This window comes from Cheilinus undulatus, linkage group 1 (genome assembly GCF_018320785.1).
Source record: "Cheilinus undulatus linkage group 1, ASM1832078v1, whole genome shotgun sequence".
Lineage (NCBI taxonomy): Eukaryota > Metazoa > Chordata > Actinopteri > Labriformes > Labridae > Cheilinus > Cheilinus undulatus.
In genome coordinates, this window is record NC_054865.1 from 42,397,949 (window position 1) to 42,415,174 (window position 17,226).

Consider the following 17,226-nt stretch of genomic DNA (forward strand, 5'->3'; position numbering starts at 1 on the left):
TGGAGGCAGAGAGTCTCCAGACAGTGATGGAGTCTGAGCTTGGGGCCCTCACAAGCATTTGCTGTATTGATTAAAGAGTACAAACCAAAATTGGACCAAATGATGAATGAAAATGGTAAACTACACAGGCAGTAAAAATATTCTTTGCACTTCATTTATGCAGTTGACAGGTTAGGGAGAAGAAAACTTTATAAAGGAATATTCACCAGTTATCACATAAAACCTCAGTGAAAGGAGCCAAACTAGAAAAATGACTAACCACTCCACTCAAAATTTTAACAGAAATGAAGAGCTACTGTTCATTTTGTTCTGAAATCCCCCACAATAACTCTTCTTATTTTCAGGCAACATTTGAAGGTTTAAGATACTTTGATGAATCTGTTGGACATGCGAGAGGTTTTTTTATTACAGTTGTGTAAAAGTTTCCTGCAGCTTTCCTCACCACTGTGGTGGAAAGGTCTCTCCTCAGGGAGAAACCAAGGGGCAGAGGTGTTAATTATTGTACAGATCAGCCGTGTCAGCACAACTCTCTCATTGCTCTTAATTGTCCCCTTGGGGGCGCTCAGGTCCTCATTATGGAAACACTTTGTGTCAATAACTACAGCACTGTTCGTGTTGTCTTGCTTTTGTTTTTCAGTTAGACTTGAACATGTTCTTATGTTTTTATGTATAATTCATTTATAAGGGAATCCCATTCTGCCCACTCTACATGAGGTTTACTTGTGCGGAAAAGCTAGATTATAACATTAAACAAAGCTTGTTGTCCTATGCAGTCTGTTTACTGATACCGGTAATAATGGTGTAAGTATAAAAGTAAAGACACAAATGAGCAAGGGCCAACAGGGCAGAAAGATGGTGAGAACTAATAATAAATCAGAACAAGGGGCAGAAAGACAGAAGAAAGGAAAGACAGAGAGACAAAAAAACAATCGATGGACAGGCAGACAGAAAGATAGCAACTAGACTTGGATGAAAGCTACAACATGTAGCATTTTTGCTATGAAAACAATGGATGTCACACAAAAAACTGCAACATAATCCAGAGTGCATTGCTACCGGTAGCTGCTGTACTGATGCTGCATGCCATTCATGTTTTGTGATACTTGTTATGAACCACCATATCACCATATCGTTGGTAGCTGGAAAGAACTCTGAGAAACTCCTTAACCAGGCTAACACAGGAGTTAGTGTATGAGAATCCAGGGAAGACTAATCTATATCCTTGTCCAAGGTCGCTGAGGTGGTTAAAAATCTCCTTGGTGGCAAGACGCCAGGCCTAGATGAGATTTGCCCTGAGATGCTGCAGACCTTGGATGTTTTGGGCTGATGTGGTTGGCACATCTCGTGGAAGACTGGTACAGTGCCTATGGAGGGGCAGACCAGGTAGCAGTTCCTATTTTTGAAAAAGAAGACCAGAAGGTGTGCTCCAATTATTGGGGTATCACACTCCTCCGCTTCTGGGGGAAAGTCCACCCTAGGTTGCTGGAAAAGGGACGCTGGACGATTGTTGAACCTCTGATACAGGAGGAAAAATTTAGATTTCATACTGGCAGTGGGACAGTGGACAAGCTCTTTGCCCTTGCAAGGCTTCTTGAGGGAGCATGGGAGTTTGCTCATCTAATCTACATGTGGTTTGTGGAATTATAGATGGCTTACAGCAATGTCCCATGGGGGGGTAATATGGGGGGTACCACAGGAATATGGGGTCCCAGGGCCACTGCGGCAAGCCACCAGGTCCCTATATAACTGAAGTGAGAGCTGTGTTTGCATCTTCAGCACAAAGTCGGCCACGTTCCTGGTGCCTGTTAGCCACCGCCATGCCTGCCCCTTATCTCCAATTCTGTTTTGGATTTTCATGGACAAGATCTCAAGGCACAGTTTTTGGTTGGGGTAGCTAAGAATTTCATCCCCGCTTCTGTGGTCTCTCTCTTCAGCCAGGGACCTCCAGCATTGCCTGGGGCAGTTTTTTGCCAAGTACAAAGCAGTGAGGATGAGGGTCAGCATCTTCAAGTCTGAGGCCATGGTTCTCTGCCAGAAAATGGTGGATTGCTCCCTCCAGGTGAGGAGGGTGTCCTTGGCCCAAGTGAAGAAGTTCAAGTATCTTGGGGTCTTGTTCATGAGTGAGGGTAAAATGGACTACCAGATTGACAGATGGATTGGTGTAGCATTGGTAGTATTGCAGACATTGTACTGTACCATTGTGGTTAAAAAGGAGCTGAGCAGAAAGGTAAAGCTCTCAATTTACTGGTCGATCTTGTTCCAGCCCTGAACCATGGTCATAAGCTCTGGGTAATGACTGAAAGAATAAGATCGTGGGTTCAAGTGGTTGGGTTGAGATTCCTTAGGAGGGAGGCTGGGCTCAGCCTCAGAGATAGGGTGAGGAGCTCAGTCATCCTAAGGGAACCCGAAGTAGAGCCCCTGCTCATTTGCCTTGAAAAGAGCAATTTAGGGTGGTTTGGGCATCTGATCAGGTTGCCTCCAGGTGAAGGTCTTCTGGGTGCAATAAACTAGAAGGAGACCACGGGGTAGACCCAGGACTGGCTGGAGGGATTATATATCTCATCTGGCCTAGGAACACCTCGGAATCTCCCAGGAAGAGTAGGAAATTGTTGCTGAGGAGAGAGGTGTCTGGGCTGACTAGCTTGGCCTGCTGCCACTGCAACCTGGCCAAGATAAGTTAAAGACAATGGGTGGATGGATGTTTAATAAATCAAATCTGGTTTTCATAGCCAGATAATTTTCTGATATTATTGTTGTAACAGGATGTGCCTTGTTTTAATGACTGTCATTACAGATATGACTTGTTCATCAACTTTAAGTTTACACTGTTGAAGTCCAGTCGCCTTTTCGATCAAGTCAAAAATTACCATGAGCTGGAAGACTGAAAACCTTCATGGACAAAGAAAGAAAGAAAGAAAGAAACAAAGGGTTCACATAGAAACAGTAGCTCATTGGCCTACTTGCCTAATGAATCCAGTGGAGACAGCTGGATTGTATTTGGCACATCTTTCAAATACAGAAAATAAATTATTGATTTTGCTCCTCGGCTTCTTTTCACTGTGACTCAACAAGTGAAAAGAGGAAAGCTCAGCACTCAAAGTAACCCGGCACTGATGTTGATATCTTTGTTCACTTCTCTGTGGACTCAAATCATACAAACATAAACTGTTATCCCCCTCCCAAAAGCCTAAACTCTCACTTGTTAGTCATTTATGTAGTTCATTCCAGAGTGGGGCCTCTGTTTGTCTGTTTGGACCAGATTTCTGAAGTATCAACTGACACATGTTCAAAGAAGTTCAAGGAAAGACTTCAAACAAGCAGTAGTGCATCTGCCAAAATGTGGAAAATCACTCTCCTAGGTCAATAATGTGTCTCATCAGTGTGATTGCTTGGACTTCGAGGGATTCACATTCTTGCAAGGAGCTGAAATTGTGTTTGAAAGTACTCAAACGTGACAGTTTCTGCAGTTAAACTTCAGTGTTTGCCGTCTTCAAACTGTGCAGTCATTCCTGCAGCAGAGTCAATTTCTCTTACTTAAACCCCCGACAGTGACATTCATATTATCAACCAGGCCTACATAAAACAGGAACATCTTTTTTATCCAAATGCCATTTGTGCAGATCTCTAAATTTGACAAATATGAAACTTACCCTAAATGACAGATTGTATCAATTCTGGTGTCAATTTTTATGTTAAAAAATGTTGTGTTCATATGAAAGGAAATGGTAATCCACCAAAGTGGCTGACTGAATCAGGATTTTGTTATTGCAATTTGTCAACAGTGCAGTGCTCTATCAATCGACTTGTCAACAATAATTATTCTGCCGCAGTCGTTTTTGGATTCTAACAAACTGTTCACATTGGAAATTACTGACGGGGTATTTTTCCTGTTTCAGCAGTGCCGGCTCAGGCTGACAGCTCAGTCATATTCTCCCTTGATGCATATCTACAGTTTCAAAGGCATTCTTCTCAAACCATGCATTTGACAGAATCGTTTATTAAAATGTATGATTGCTCGGCCCGTCCCGCATTGAAATGACTCTCATTGCTCATCCAGATCGCATCAAGATAATGTGAAAAGCAAACGTCAATAGCCTCTTGTCTGTTAAAGCAAAAGGCGATTGTACAATTAATTTCACATAAAGCCGGTTCAAGCACACGTAGGGTTACTGTTTCCTCCTCGCTGTGAGGTCAACAGGCGGACAGCAGTGACAGAGAGAGGGGTCCGCAGACACTGAGCAGGAGCTTTGATATCTGCAGCTGGCTCTGGTTTAAAGTGAGCAGACATCTTTCCTGTGAGGGCTGATCTGCAAGATTTCTCGAAATGTTTATTGATTTCTGGTGATCTGTGAGGACGGCTCATTGACAATGACAACCCTCTTCTGAATACAGATGAAGGGATAAGACCAAACATACACAACATACAATCTTTTCATGCAAATAGTGAAGTGATCCGGCACTGCTTCAATTGTATTCGTTTACTTTGCAAGCTAATAAAGAGGGCATAAGGACATTACAATACATTATGAAATCTTTTACATTTTATTTACACTGAAATATAGAGAAAAGGGAGTCTGGGACAAAAAAATCAAAGAAAGATTCTGGTTAATTATTAAAGCTTTTTAACTCATTAATTCACACATCATTAGTGTTACTGGCTTCTCCTAATCCACACTTACATATTATTAATGTGATTATTCATAGTGGTTTTCTCCCAGTGGGGTAATTTTTACCCCTATAGATAGTGAGTCACAGTACACTGCTGGTCACACAGATGCTGTACATGCATGTTTTGTGGTTTACATTACCACATTATGTAATCAAGCAGATAATTTATTGAGGCTACAACTATAATCCCATCTTCGCTCAAAGGAAGCTTTATAATAGAGAGGAAGCTCTTTGCAACCATGCGATACACAGAGAACTACAAAATACAACCCAATGACACGTCCTTGTAAAAAACCCAAGTTTATAAAACTTCCAAATCGACATTTTTTTTTCTCTTCAGGAAGAAAATGCCTTTGAGCAGCTGCGGGACTTAAGGTTATTTCCATCTGGAATTCAGTGTCACATTTTTTGATTTGGTCAAAAAGCCACAAAGTTGGCAAGGGGAGAAGGTGGAGCTGAGTGCAGAGTCAGCTAAAGGCGATATGGGTAGCAGTAAGGTAGCATCTTTCTGGGTTGGGTCACTCATGCCTCGATTGGTCTGACCACGGCCCTGGATGTTATGTTAAGTGGTAGTGTACTTCCATTTAGCATCACTCCTGCAAACATCATCCTCTGCTCAGTTGGATCCAACACGCCCTCTCTCTCTCCAGTCTCTGAGGTATTGAACAATGCCTGACACAAATGACAGAAAGAGAGGAGACATGAGGAGTGTCACCTTGCTTCACCTGCTCTGCATGTATTGTATTTCTTGTTTTGTTCTGTATTTTTGTTCCTTTTTGGTTTACAAAGTAACATTGACCATGTAGTCAGCATAGCTATGCTGGCTTAAGCTAAAGCTTCTGAAGGTAAGGCGAGCCACTGTTAATATAACCTCTTCTAAAACGGGTCTATACATAATTCAATACTGGATTAGACCTTTAACCCTTCTTCTATTTATTAATAAAATGTTGCTTAGACTTTAATGTTTACAATGGGATTATTTCATGAGTGTAACTGCCAGATGTTGTTGTAGAATAAAGTTGAATTTGAAAGTACATTATTATTTTATATCATACACACATTATTTTAAATTTCATCCCTTGCCTCTTGACAGAGGCGGCAGCAACCCCTCTCCAGTGATGAACCATTATCCAAACACATTTAAATGCCTGTGTGTATGTTTAAATTAACACTTGACCACATCTAAGTTATGTATTTGTTCATATTATTTCATTAGATTAAAAATGTTTAATTGATTAAAATGCAGTAAAATAATTTAAATTCTGTTTTGTTGGGTCACTCTTAATCTAGCACATCTGAGATCTGACAAGTGTAAAATTAAACATTTTTCTCTCTAATATCAGCACTTAAATGTTCATCAGAGTGCTTTGGAGTGTTCTTAGATTTTGATCTTAGCTTAGAAAAAATCACAGATGGGAAAACTTTGGTGAATGTCAGAATCTGCTTAAAAATGCATAAGAGTTTCTTCTTAAGAATGTTTGGTGAATAAAGCCCAAAGAGGGGAGAAATCTGGATCAAAATACTGGACTCAGTTATAGTGCCCATTTTTCTGTATGGTTGCTGGTGTCCACTCACCAACCAAGACTTTACAAAACCGGGCAAATATAAAATTGAAACTCTCCATGAAGAATTCCTGAAATCCATCACCCATGTCCAATGAAAACACCAAACAACGTGACAGCATTTAATTACTTCTCATCTTAAGGAAAGCAACCCTGACACGCTCCATAACTAAATCCTGACCTTTACAGAGACTGCTGATAGCTTCCCCCTCAGACAGCTGGTAGAGACTCTGTTCACCACAAAACCAACCAGCTTCAATCCAACTATTCAACAACACAAAGAAAACTATTTAACTCAGTGGCAAGAATCGACCAAAAAGCAAAGCAAAGAGGAATGCTATTTGTCCCAGTGTGCAGTTGAACACTTAAGCACAGCGTCTGATCCAGGGCTGAGGAAATGTTTGACCGTGTTCAGACTCAGTGAGCACAACCTCGCAATCGAGAGAGGACGCCATAGACAAAGCTGGATCCCTAAAGAGTGTAGCATAACTAAAGGCAAGAAATATGTATAATATTTTAATTTAATTTGGCGCCAGACACACAACTAAGTCCATCATTCAAAATCTCAGGGTGGAGGAAAGACAACAAACAAACAACAACAACAAAAGGAATGAAGGCCAAGAATCAGTTATGCTTCTTTTGTCTTTCTTTTAACCAAAATTCAGGGTAACACATTAATCCTTTAAGGACATGAATAAGAGTACCATAACCAAACTCTTTCGATTAAGGCAAATTTCTCCATGAGTTTCATCAATTTACAACATAAATCAGTTCACTCAGGTGATGACCCCAATTGTCCCAGCAGTTCAGTATAATTCAAATGCACCACAGCACAAACAAAATAATTTCAGTGTTCCCCAAGGTTCATCAGTCCATAAATCAAAAGTTCCTCAAGCACAAACAGTCCATAATTCAAACGTTCATCAAGTGCAGTCCATAATTCAAATGTCTCCCCTCCCCCCAAAATTCAAACAAAATCAAAACCCAATGTTCAATGGTCAAGGCCTCTTCAGCCAAAACCAAAATGGTGTGAGTGTCAGAGAATGTCAGGGGTATGTGGGAAATAAAAGGTGAAAGATAAGTGTGGGAGAGAAGGTAATGAGGCAAACTTGCAGTTAGAAGAGTCTGAGTTGGATCAGGAGGTTAACGGTCCAAGACTGGAGGGTAATCCGGCCACCAGAAGATTTCAGTGCCACCACAGACAGAGGATCTCTCACTGCTCCAGGATTTCAGTTTCACATTTTTAGAAGGCTCCAAAGTGAAAAGGCTAATTGTTCACCCACTCTGGACTTTCAATGTGCTCTCTTTTCCAGTTTTTAGCAGATATATCACTTCTTTATACTAGTTTTTTGGTATTTGCAGTACTTCTGTTCTCTTTCAACCTCCCTTCAGAAAGCCATTGTCTCACTTCTTCTCCTCACTCAGCTCACAGGTGTCTACAATTAACACACTCTCCTCTGCTGCACCACACCCCCTCTCTCTCACTACTCTGCTGTGCAGCAGGAATCACCTGTCTGCTACAAGAGGAAAGACCGTGTACCCACTGCAGCCAACAGGAGGTGGAAACAGAGCTGCACTTTCTTACCAACTGCCCTTTATACAAAGACACAGAGACAAAGTCTTTCTAGTTCAGGATGAACAATGAACAGAAATGTCCATATCTGCTGGATATAGTACAACAGTGTGCAAGTGATGCATGACCAAATAATATTTTTCTGTTATTGTATAGAATATGGCATTTATCAGCTTATTTGTGCACTGCATTGGCAAGGTAAACATATGTTTGCCTTGCCAATAAAACTTGTTGAATTGAACTGACATGAGAGAGAAAGAACAGCAGATGAGCGGTAAACTGTACAGCAATTCACTGAATACAGATCTAGAAATGTGTCTGAGTGGAGGAAAGCCCTTTTAATGTTATAATTAACTATTTAAAAAAAATTGCATAACCCTAATCAATACATTTTCAGTCACAGCAGCTGTATGTAGTGTTGCGACCAATCAGGGATTTCTGCCATGTATCCTGTTACAACCCAAAGAGGCTCTGGATAAGGGCAGCAGCATCACGCTGATCGTCCCAGGCAGAAATAGCTGTTTAGTGTTAACTCACAACTGAAAACGAAAAACAGGTGCTTAACTTTAATTGAGTTTGAAATAACACAAATACGAGTTTTAAGAGGCTTGAAACAAAGAGGAGGGAGGAGGGTGGGGCCAAGTCATGGAACAGACAAAGGCAAAACAGCTTCTTGCCTCTGAAGAATCCCCCTCACACACTGGGTTAAACAAAAAGGTAAAATCCTGGCTGCATGTTCTTTATTGACCAAACAAAAAAACATCTCATAAACTCATGTGATAAAGAATTACCTGTGTGGTGCAAAATCTTGAATATGCCAATTCAACTATCTAAAGTCTGCTTTCCCCTAATCAAACATAAGCTAGTGCCTCACAGGACCAGTCATAAAGGGGAGGAGGGAGCTTTCTGGAGCCAGATCGAGTCGAGTCAAAATTGATTTCTATAGCACATATAAAACAGTTGACCACAGTGCTGCACAGGGAGAAATTTAACCACTGATTTTCAAGAAAAGATAGTTTACAGGGGGAAAATAAGATATTTGATGAGGTTGAAGAAATACATTTTCACATAGGCCTACTCTATTTTATTTTTAAAAGCCATGGCTCATTCAAGATCTCAAGTAACAACACTACATTATCACAGTCCTAGAGTGTCTCAGCACTGTCTCTGATTGGTGGAGCCGCAAATTTCAACTGTGGCTGCTCAGAGTGAAGTTAACAGATGGCACCACGTATGTCACTTGGCAGACCAGGTGTCAGTCTCAATCACATCAGGGGCCAAATTCTGCATTTAGGTTTAACCTGAGAGCCTAACAGGGTCAGCATTTAACCATAAACTGTCAATCTCATTTTCTTTTCACATTTCACATTTCACATCCACATCTTCACTCCTTACCGGCTGGCTGGCAAGTCACTACATCATTCAATACAGTAGACAAGGATTTTGCACGTTTTCGGGACAAAAAGCTCAAACGATCAGATTAACATATAAATTCAAAATAAAAAAATATCTATACGAGACCGTATTACATTTAAAATCAATTTATTTTAAATCATGGAGTACATCTTTTCATTTAACTGTGTGGAAGTAATATTTTATGTTTTATTCAGTTAACCTATGTTTCTGCTGTGTTTTAATAAGAACCCATATGTTCTCTGCTGTCTCTTCACACCTCAGTGTTAACCTACTCTCTCTGCTACCTTCACCCAGGATGTGACATAGAAATGCAAATGTTGAATGCTTATTGAGTGTCTTCCTCACTGACTAGATCCTGTATCCCATGACCAAAAGTTGCCTTGTGACTACCGTTTGATCCTGTGTACTTTGATTTGCCTTTTGTCTTACTGAAACCTCTTTAAAAAACCCATCTCAAGACTTATCTGGAGGGAGAGACCTCACCAGCCATGCTGTGAGCTTCTTCTCTCCACTGCGCAGTGAATAAAGCTCATCTGAACCTGCCACAGAATTTGGACCTTAATTATTTCTTCCACAACTGACAAAAGACAAGAAAGCGGACTCTGCTTCATTATCAATTATTACTTAAATATGGATCATTTATTATCGATGATTCATTAAAATCCATGTAATTTCGTTGTTTGAGCTTTTTATTCCAAAAACGTGCACATTCCCTGTCTACTTTATTGAATGACATAACGACTTGCCTCTTGGCAACATGGCAGCGGCTCAGTGATACGTGAATTTGGATCTTAAATTAATTTATTGAAATAAATGTGATGTTATCGCTGTGCTTGTTAAGCCAAAAACTCAAGTATTTTTTCTACTTGCATGTCCTTATGTGGCAGACTTTCCTTTATTAATATAGCAGCGACACACAGAGAAAACAATGAAGAAGATATTCAGTTCAAGTGACTTCTGATATTAGAAGACGAGATATAGTGGCAATTTTCCAACTTCCAGTGTGATTTGAACTTTCCAGGTACTCTTGGATTATTGTTCCAACTAGCCATGCCAACTGTCCCCAACTAGTGCAGACCGGTGCAGACTTTGCCCAACTGAGAACCATGGGTAAAATCTGGCAAAAAAAAAAAAAAAAAATGTGTAGTGTGACCACAGCTTTAGGGAAGATTATGCACGTGACAACAAAACAAGTTAACAATCAACTTGTTTTATAGAAATCATGTAGCTGATTTTGAAACGAGGGTGAGAAATTTGAAAACTCACAGCAGATCTGACCGAGTCTCCTGACTGTCTTTCTTAAAGGTGAGCAGGCAGGAGCAACAGGAGTCAAAGACTCATTAACGACCAGGTGTGCTGTACAGTGATGTCACACTAGGAGAGAACTACCCTGTGACGCTGACGTCACAGACGAAACTTCTCCCAGGATGCAGGTGCTGCAGGAGGGTGCCGTTTAGAAAGTGCGTTGATAAATATTATTACAATCGTGAAAAGTGTAACCATTTAAATAACAGTATTTGTTACTTTCCACCAAGGACATCAGCTTCTCAAACTTTCAAAGTACAGATTTTTCTGTAAATTTAAATTTGCTGTGATGTACAAAAACACGAATATTTTTCTTATGAGTTCTGAAAATGTTGAAACCCTAAAATTCAAACATTGTTTATTAAATAAGTTTGGGGGGTTAAATAAAACAAACAGGAAGCATCTGTTTGGGACAATGTGCCCAACGTATCATCGTAGCTGGCTTTACCATTAGCCAATGATAGATGATTTCCTGGGACAATGCTCTAAGAGCCTTCCAGACATAGTCATTAAAGGTGTGCCTGAACAGGTATACATGGTATACATATGGAAATACTTTCCATGGATGAGATGTGTCTTTCCATTTCCAATGTTAATAAGGCATCAAGAGTGAATGAAGTACCACTGAAATAGATTTTAATTATCTGAAAAAGATTATGGAGAGGACCCCTGATCCCAACAGCAAGGACCAAGTCCCACAGAAAGCCCCAGAATGTTTTCATATCAAGCTATCCTTCAAGTAGAACTTGAGGTATGAATTTGATAACGTAAAAAAAATTAGCCTAGCTTATAGTTTTGCTGTATGTAGGTAGAAGTTCCCCTGAAGAAGAAATAGTGTCACTCTGCTAAATGATGACACAATAGCTGGGAGTGAACTCACTCCTATTGTTGGCACCAGGACATTCATCGCTGACATCAGACGCTGGCCCAGCCTGTGCTTTGAGCCAGATCTGGACAGAATTGTACAAGCTTAGACCCAGATCGGGGCCAAATGTCTTTTTTTTATTAGAGATATAGCAAAGACATTTGCCCCTGATCTGGCTCAAACCTGGCCTTTTCTGTGCCAGTTTTGAGCCAGATCTGGACCCAGTGTCAGCTGTCATCTGGGACATCATTGTCATTCTGCTGATTCCAGCCTTATTTGGTGCAAGGGTGTTAAGGTTGTGACTGCTTAGTGAATCTAGTGAGATGAGGCCAGACCTTGCTCAGAGTCAGCTGCTATATTGGCAGTTTTCTTTTTTTTTTTTTTTGATGAATCCAGATATGATGAGGTGAAACAGAGAACTTTGAAGCAGTGTTTGAAACAAAGTCGCCATATGAAACATCATGCAAAACATCTATGCAAACAGATTTTAGAAGACTGACTTTACTTCATATTTGTACAGCAGAAGTGGTGTCCACACATGGCCTGCATAGTGGCAGCTGATCAGGCAGATCTTGGATCAACTGTGATCCTTTTCACCACAGCTGTATGTGAAGTAAAAATATAGTGCATAATGTATTATCCAAACAGAGCTTGGCTATCAAAAACTATTCCTAATGTAGGGTGCCATGCTCACTTTAAAGTCCAGGACCCCAAAATTCTCATATGTTCTCAGAGTTTTAGCACATTATCATCTGGGTCTTTAAGTTGAAATATCAACTCAAACAAAGTCTCTAGTGACTTTTCTTGTCACAGACGATTGAAAAAGTGATGTCAAACCAAAAGTGAGAACATTTTTTCTGACTAATTGTAATTTGTCGCTGCCTCCTTGATGCGTGTCCATTTAGTTACATGGACTTGTGTTATGCTGTATCCTATTTCTGTGGTGATGGGCCTGTACTGATGAATGGGTTTGTGTTGGAAAGGATGGGGCCCAAAAGGCAACTAAAGCAGGTAGAGCCAGCCCTGACTTGATGGATGGATCAGCAAAACTTTGACCCGTAAACTTGTACAAAACACAATAGCCCACATGGGTTTCTTTTCAATGAAATTCCACAATTGTTCCCAAACTTCACCAAATAATTACTGACAGTAGAACTCAGATCTTTTCTGACTCTAAACTTGTACTTTGTGCCAATACCTTACTTAACCTTATTAAAATGCTAGCAGTTTAGTAAACCATTTTGGAAGGCCGTATCAACATGCAAATAGGACAATGCACAGACATTCTGACTCAGTATAGCAGGAAACTAATAAAATTAATGATGTCCCAGTCAGCCGAGCCAGTGAGCCATCATGCAAAATAGCTGGACAGTGAAAGTTGCACACCGTAATGGTATGCAGAAGGTAGTGTAGAAAAGGTCCAGGTATGTCAGTCTGGAGGGAAGTCATGAATAATGGATTTCGTCATTCATTTGGAGGAATCCTGATACAGTAGTAGGGGGAAAAAAAAGTCCTAAATTTGAGTTAGCAGATGGAGATGGTGAGCAGTGCATTATTGACATTTTTGTTTATTTGACATGGCATTGGATAAATGGAGACCTGCGACAACCTCACTTTTACTTTCACACAGCTATCCTGGCGGCAACAGAGGATTGACTTCAAAATCCTTCTGCTCACCTTTAAAGCTCTGCCATGACATTCAGCTGCACTGCAGCGGGGCTCAGAAACTCCTCCTTTCTCAAACACTATAAGAACATTAAAATGATGCCTCAGAGAAGACAAGTTCAAGCTGGCCTATTTACTCTGATGAAACTTTTTCTCTGCCTAGTTGTCTTCCGTGATATTTCTGGGCTGTCATTTACCAGGAAGACTGTGTTGTCTTTAACATTTATATGTTGTGCTTCTGACATTTGGTGGAGATGGCTTGATGCTTTTCCTACCGTTGTGATGGCTTTGAGGAAAATAAAAGTGGTGAACAAATAAATTGATGCATTATCTATGAGGATGAAGACACGTTTTATCCACTGTTTTAAAAATAACCTAAACAGTATGGTAGAAATTCAAGCATTTCCTGGTTTGCAAAGATGCTTTAAATGGTAAAGTGTTAATATTTACAGATAAATATAGATTTAATGTTAGTTTTAATTTTATATACTGCTGATGGATGCAAGCTTCTATCTAGGTCAAAACCAAGTAGCAACCTAACATTGCAAAGCAAATGGATTTGCCAACTTATAACGTTTGTGCTGAACTGAAAATGGCTCAGACAAATCAACATATATGAGGAGAATGAGGGGGTAGCTACAGGCAGAGTTTAGTTGTGCTGAGCGCTGACAGAATGGGCTGCTGCTCCTGCAGCGATTAGCTCAGGTATAGCTACAGTGCAGTAGGAGTGCAAAACACAAAAGCCTGCTTGGCTTACATGGTTTTTTTTTTTTTTTTTTTTTGCAATCTCCAAGCTGGCTTTTGTGTGTTTTGCACTGACTTGAGGCCTCCATCTAGCCACTCTGCCCAGATCAGTGGTGGGCTGCAGCGATGGTTGTCAGAGTGACCATCAGATTTTTGGTCGCCTCTCTTACTAACGCCTTTTTCCACCAATTGCTCGGTTTGGCTGGGCGACCAACTTTTTGAAATGCCAAACTTGCCAAAAAGTTTTTTCTAATCATGGTGGCCACCGTACTTTTGGGAACTTTCAGGGCAACAGCATTTTATGAAGCCTTCCCCAAATGAATTTGTTTGACTGTAGCATCAGGCTGCAACACTACAAAGTTGAAAAAAACTGATGGTCCAAATACTTTCTGCATGCATTGTATATTCTCCAGTTTTTGCTGACATGATTAAAAAAGAGCACAGTTTGGCTTTTGACCATTTGAAGAAAATAAAAAATATCCATGTTTCTATTATCACAGAGACTTGCCATGATCAAGTACATATGCATGCCAGATTTAAATGACATGTTTGATATAGCAATGCCATGAAATATATAGTGTTTTCTCCTCAGACTGTGGAGTCAGTGTGGCAAGTGGTCTTTATTTTGTCATCATACAAATGTATGGCATGAAATCATAGCATGATGTCAAACAGAGTTCAGACCCTACATTTACAACCTGGTGCAAGAATTCATACATGGCTTATCACTTGCTCTTTTCCTACTGGATCCTCTTGAGGTTGCATGAAGCAAACATGCAACAACTATAATGATACTCAGGGCTACATGCATGTTGCTTCTCCTCTTCATATGTACACAACACAGTCTGCCTTGAATAAGAAAAATCTTACTTTTTTGTCCAGAAAGGACAATACTGTAAGATTGGAGGATCTCAATAACTTGCTGCCAACCAGTGATGCACCACTTTATATCCCCATTCCCACTTTTGCTTTCACTCCTTCCAGAACAATTTCTCCTTAAAAAATCAGTTTCAATCAGAAAACCTCTTTCCATCGCTTAACATATCCTATCCCTCCATCTCAATCCTCTCTGCAGGAAACGGCTTCTCTTGTCCCCAGGAAAAAAATAAAAACGAAAAACACTGTCAGCCTCTCGCTTTCTGTCCCACCCATTGAAACATCGCTCATCTGTCTGCCCAGAAAATAAGCTGTCACGATGGAGAAAGCCACTTGTCTAAGGATCATATTTATGTAAGAGTTGTGTCTGCTTCCAATTTCACGTAGGCGCAACATCTTTCACCTTCACACTCCACTCCAGGAAATTCATGTATTTTCTCCATGTGATTGCAAATTGCTCCTGCTCTCCACATCCCTTGCTCTTATTTCTGCCGCCGCTGATGGATCAGGCCCGTGTTACTGGCAGCTGCATTTTCCGTATGGATCAATGGCGATGTATGCATTGCTGATCACAGATGACTATGAATATTTGATGCTGCAATATTGTTTTGTTTGGAATGCATAAATCTTATATAATCTAGATTCAACATTCACACCTCAGTCGTTTTGTTCACAAAGAGTGCGCTGGGTTGAAATAAAGAAAGCAGCAGGAGGAGGTTTGGATGACAGGCTCCTGCAAGTTATATGCCTAGGCTGCTTGTTTGATTAAATAACCTCTGTTTTGACTCCCACAGTCTATTGAAGGAAGACTTCAGACAAGTTGGAATACCATTGTGAGGGGTCAGGTCAGGCATTGTTGAACTTTGAGGGCTCATATTAAACTTTATTTTTGCTATGCCTCTGCAGAACTCCCCTCAACATTCCAATATCTGCTCAAAAATGAGAACGCAGGAAGCATCGGCATGCTGGAAATAAAAAGGAAAATGATCTTTTTGTCCATTTTTTGTTTGCGGAATTGTTCATTCACTTTTGACAAGGTGTTATACACACAGCCTTGGGTACTCTTCTTGCCACATTCAAAATCTTGCCTCTATTATGACAGGTGTGTATTGCAGAGGGCTTGTACAAGATGCTTCTTGGTTTGTCACCTTCATGCCCAATTAGCTCCTGTATCATGGGTGGAACATCTGACAAGTGGAGACTGTTGGAGAGAGTCAGACAGGTGGTGCATCCCTGGAGGGAAGTGTTTGCAGAGAGTTGTGTGCTATCAAAGTTGGGCTTTTAATTAAAGGCTATTAGTCCCCAGGTTATGTTGGTTCCATTTTTAATTGCATTTAAAATATTTGTGTTGGAAAACAGCCATTTAATCACTATAATAGTCATTATAATCCTAACTATCAAAGAAAAACACCCTCAATTAAAAACAGGCATTGATTCTGCATTAATCTTAGTCTATAGGTATCTGAACTGGCTTTTGTGTTTTAAATGATGTTAAGCGTTTCTTCACGCAGGACACAGAAGTCATACGCTCATTCAGCTAATAACTTTCACTGTCATCTCCTAGCTCTCCCAGCCAGTCACAGCTCATCTTCTTAACAAGGCGGTCCATTTAAATATCCTTCTCACTAATCCCTGCTCCATAAGTGTTGGCAAAAGTTCACCTCCACCAACCTGAATCCTTTTTAGCTTTAACTGTTGCACCCTTATATTCACTTTCATGCAACTATAGAGTGGATTGCTGCTGAACTAAATTTCATTGTATTTGACAAGCACATCATAAATGTATCCATCTATACAGGGTTTCTAGTGTTGTGCTCCATGGGAAGTCAACACATGCTCCTAAACGAACTAGCATTTTTTTCAAGACAGCCTTCACCACTGAGCAAAACTTTATATTAATTTTGCAATAAATGGTTAAATGTACCACACCTATAAAAGCTAATCACCCCCTTGGATGTTTTATTCTTTTATTAAGCTAATAAATTAATCAATGTTGATATAGTTTGGCTTTTTGGACAAAAAAAACTTCTATAATGTCAACGTAAAAACAGATTTTGACAAGTTAACCTCAACTACTAATTACAATCACTACTAATATTCACCCCCTTCACGTCAGTGTTTAGTAGATGCACCTTTGGCTGCCACTCCAGAACATTCACCTTGTTGTCTTTAAACCATTTCTATGCAGCTGTCGCTGTATGCTTTGGGTTCTTGTTTTGCTGTAAAATAAATATTCTCCTAAGCTATAGTTCTCCTGCAGACTGAATAAGACCATCCTCCAAGATTTTCTGTTGCTGGATTCATTTTACTTTCTACCTTTACAAGCCTTCCAGGTCTGGCAGCTGAGAAGTATCCCCACAGCATGATGCTGCCACCACCATGTTTCACAGTGGGTATGGTGTGTTTATGGTGATGTGCATTGTTTGATGTCTGCCAAATGGAGTGTCTTGTCTGATATCCAAAAAGCTATACTGCAAGTATGTTATTATTATGCATTTTTATTTTAATACCATTCTAGGAATATTAAAAAAAAACTAAAATGTCAATTTTAG